Genomic DNA, 4,952 nt, shown 5'->3' with positions numbered 1-4,952 from the left:
ATTTTTAGGCATCTGTCTCAGACCAACAAAATTTGTCTACATTTTTTCTTTTATTTTAAATAGAATCAAAGAAGAAAATATCAATATTTTTATTTTCAGCAGCATCAAGAATATAGCCCATTGAGAAATTTATAAAATACAAATTAGGTCTATTTTGTCTCTCTTTCATCCTTCACTCAACTGGCTCCTGAAACTACCTTTCATAACGGTGAATGTAACTAATATAAGTGACTAATGAGAAGATGCAATCATTTCCCCTTGGTCATCCTTATTGTACCAGGTACTTCCCATGACAATCTCTTGATTCACCAACCACAACAGATTTTGCATTTAGAGGATAGTAATGTACTATTATTGTTATTACTACTATTATTTGCCAAGAGTCTCCAGGGCTTGAGCTGTTATCTGATTCTCTTTGGTTATCTGTGCCAGACCCATTTGACTCCTATAGAATTTGAAGGAATCAGAGAATGTATGTGGACAATTCTCTTCAAAGTATCATGTGGAAATCATGATTTGACAAATGATTTTTCTTGATTGCTATGGTATGATTAATTTCATGTTTCATTTTAGGCACTTTTTTGTCTATCAGTTTTTATTAGAAAAGTATCAGGCACCTTTGCCTTCTTCTAATAATTTCCCCTATAATGTAGTCTATTATCAGAATTATCTTCCTAGTGTCAGGTTCTTGCTCTCTATTGCCCTTAATTAGTCTTCTGGAATTATAGTTGGTCATTTTATTGATTAAAGATCTTAAGTCTCTCAAAGTTGTTTTTAATAATGTTGCTATTATACAAATGGTTTTTCTGGCTTTGTTCAATTTACTCTGCATCAATTCATTGTTTCTTACGGAGCTATAACATTTTTACACCATCTCATCCATTCCTCAATTGATGGACACCCCAATAATTTCCAGTCACTTGCCACAACAAAAAAGAACTACTATAAAGATTTATTTTTTTACAAATGGATCCTTTCCCTCCCTTTTTTGATCTCTTTAGCGTATAGGTTTAATAGTGGCATCCCTCATTCAAAGAGTATATAAAGTTAAGTAATTTTTTGCTTTCCACAATATTTCTATCAATTTATACCTGCATCAAATAGTGTAGCTGTTTTAATTACTTTTTGGTCAACTCTCCAGTATTCTCTCATTTTATAATCTGTTTTCCTGCAATCCCTCCAACATTTGTCATTTTCCTTTTATATCAACTTTGCCAATATGAAAGGAATGAGATAAAACCTTAGAGTTACTTTAATTTGTATTTCTCTAATTATCAATTATTTAGAGCATTTTCTCACATGGATATTGATAGTATGGATTTTTCCTTTGAAAACTTTCTATTTATATTATTTGACCGTTTATCTATTAGGGAATGGTTTTTTCTCGATTATTTGCTCCTTTTCTAATTTTAACTGCATTGATTTTCTTTATGCAAAATCTTAGCTTTATATAATCAGAATTAACCATTTTAACTTCTGTAATTTCTATTCCTTGTTTGGTTAGAACTATTCCTCTTTCTGTAGATCTGAAAAGAAATTTATTCCTTTATGATGTCACCCTCTATCTAAGTACTTTTGATACTTGTCTTAGTATAAGGTGTAGGATGTTGGTCTATACCTAGTTTCTATAAAACTGTTTTTCAATTCCCCCCTGCTCCCCCCATATTTTATCTTGAATAGGGAATGCTTATATTAGTAACTGGAGTAGTAACACAAAGCATTGTGTTTCCTTTTTGCCTATGCCTATTCTTTCAATTTTTTTTTCTTTGTTTATTACTTTGGCTAGTATATCTAGTTCTCCATCAAATAGTAGTAATGATAATGGATATCTTTGCTTTACCCTTGATTTTATTGGAAAGGCTTTTAGTTTATTCCCATAATAATTCTCAAAGTAGCTAGGTGGTGCAATGGATAGAGTGCCAAACCTCTCAATGCATATGTGTTAATTATTGATTCATTGTCTGTAATACCTTTTAATATAATGAAGTTCTTCTTCATCTTGTATGCATTTTTTTTGCCTTTGCTTTGTCTGAGACTGTGATTTCTATTCCACCTTTTTAAAATTTCAGCTAAAACATAATAGATTTTGTTCTAGTCTCTTATTTTAACTCAATGTGGAATCTTTATGTTTCAAGCATGTTACTTGTAAACAACCTATTGCTGAATTGTGCTTTCTAATCCATTCTGCTATTTTCTCTCATTTTATGGGTGAATTCATCCCATTCACATTCACTGTTATATTGCTGATTGGATTCCCCTTTATTTTGTGTTGTTTTTCCCCCTCATCTCTTTCATGTAAGTTTTTCCAAGCCTCTCTGTATTCATTCTGCTGGTCATTTCTTACAGAACAATAATATTCCATAACATTCACGTACCAACAATTTACCCAACCATTCTCCAATTGATGGGCATACATTCATTTTCCAGTTTCTGACCACTACAAAGAGAGCTGCCACAAACATTTTGGCACATACAGGTCCCTTTCCCTTCTTTAAAATCTCTTTGGGATATAAGCCCAGTAGTAACACTGCTGGATCAAAGGGTATGCATAGTCTGAATTTACATTTGTAGATTAAAAAAAAAACTGTTAGAGAAAAATGTTCTCAGCACCAACTGTCAAGGCTTGAGAACTGCTTCAGCTTCTTTTCCCCTCTTCTCTTTCCCTTGTTATGACCCCAGTCACAAGTTCTTGACATTTTTTCATTTCCTTCTAAATACTTCTTATAACATTTCTTCCCTTAATTTATTCTCCTTTCTCCCTCTTCCAGTTCCCTTCTGTTTCTGTAAGTTGGATACAAGTCTACACCAAATCTCCATATGTGTATCATTTAACTAGTTCACATGACAATGAGGTTCAAATGTTAGTTTTCTTCCCCTTCTCTCCTTGTTTGCATAATCTTCTATATGTCTACACAGATTATGTGAATTTGTACTTACATTCTGATTTAAATTTTATCCCAAACTGAACTTCATTCTATGTGATTCAGTATGTTTGCTCTGGATAATTTGAGATTTCTATTTTATATGATGTTGGTTATTGTTATTGCTTTGGCATTTTAGTATTATTAGTTATAAACACCTGGTGATCACAATTTTCATTTTATCATCTTAATAATTTAACAATAATCAATGTCATCAATCAAAGCTTTTCCCAGTGGAATTCCATTTAATTATGGCAATCTTTCTGCCACTGAAAACTATCCAGGAAAGAGTATATTCACATAGTTACAGAATCATTTTCAAATCTATTCCATGTGCTATGAAAATAAATGGAGGTAAGCATCTCCTCTCGGTTTACTTTCCCAACCCCAATTCATACTGTCAGGTTAAGTTCCTAGACATCAATGAATATATCTCTCTTCAGGATACTGGGGATAATCTTGAGGGATTATTGATTTTTTAATACTATTGCCCTAATTCAATGTGTTTCCCCCCTATTATTTATATTATAACATTATCTAATTATATATACTATGTAATAAAAATATATAATAATAATTATATGATTAATTAATATGCACTAACTTCCTCAAAGGGCTATTTACTGAGATGGTATAGCAAAACAGAAGTTATAAAAGCATCCCCAAAACTATTTCCCCTCTGCACACATTGTCTTTGGAGAAAGTGGGCTCTTATGTAAAATATAAAAGTATTCAGGCACATATGTAGAGAACACATAATACCAGGATATGTAATGACTTTGAGCTCTGGAAATTCTTTTCTTTCTTTTGTGGAGTTATTGACAGATTTGCTTTTTGGTGTGGGATCACTAATGGATGAGTCACTTTTCATCCTTTTCTGGACTAGTTCTTTGTCAGACTTGGAGCCTTAGCTGATGATATAGGCCTTCAGGTTTGGTTCCAGCTCCTTTATCATCCAGAAAACTCCTCATCACCCCACTGCACCATCCTTCTAGTCACTGATAGTTGGAATGAGGATTGCCATGCCTCCACGTGTTATTTTGGAGCTCAGAGAGCAATATTGTAATATTGTAATTGTAATATTGTAAATACCTGTAATATTGGTGTCCCTGATCCACATAGAATGAGATGGCTCCACACTAAGTGGAAGGTAAAGCTGATCCACTTTAGAGAGCTGAGCCAGAAAAGACAGTGTATTGTCAACTTCAACCCACGTTTTTGGTTGTTCTCTAGCAATGGTCAATAGGAAATTGTCTTTTCTAGCTTCTTTATCTGTGCCTCTGCATTCTTCTAGCTTTCCTTCTAAGAAGGGCAGCATCTCTCAAGCAATGAATATTTTTCTCTCCTGTTAAATTGGGAAATGGAGTAGTGGAGGAATTCTTGACAAGTGAAAAATTGGCAAATAAATATATGTATATATATTTTTTATTTCACACTCTCTTAGACTTATAGGCAATTAGATCTGGAAGGGACCTGATGATCTAGTATATCACCTTCATTTTACAAGTAAAGAAACTGAAGTCCATACATAGACTTGTTCAAAGCCCCATTTTTATGGAGGACTACTTAACCAATATGAGAAGGGTTTCTTGTGCCATTTTTCTCTCCCCAAAGTGAATTCCATGCCTGCTTTAGGTTCTGATTATATTATTCCCTGTTTTCTAATAGTTCAAAATGAAAGTGGCCTAAGGGAAGTAAAAGAACATTGGGTATTAAGTTTCTTTGTTACCTTTACTATATCAAGAACTACCTTTTGCTTAAGGCTTTTCCTGATTTCTCTTAGCTACTAGCTAGCTTTGCTTTGTATTTTGTATATAGTTTGAATTAACTTATCTATGTACATTTCATTTCTCCATTGAGAATAGGGGCTGTTTCATTTTTGTCTTTGAAAGCTTAACATCCAGTTCAGGACTGGCTATATAATAGGTATTTAATAAATACTTATGAATTCACATGAATTCCTGACTTTAAGTAAAAGCCACTATGCCTTTCAAGCTACATACAATTGAGAAACTCAAATCTAGGTTAGTC

This window comes from Sminthopsis crassicaudata, chromosome 3, assembly GCF_048593235.1.
Source record: "Sminthopsis crassicaudata isolate SCR6 chromosome 3, ASM4859323v1, whole genome shotgun sequence".
Classification (NCBI taxonomy): domain Eukaryota; kingdom Metazoa; phylum Chordata; class Mammalia; order Dasyuromorphia; family Dasyuridae; genus Sminthopsis; species Sminthopsis crassicaudata.
The sequence above is the reverse complement of the archived record's forward strand: the minus strand, read 5'-3'. Positions refer to the sequence as shown.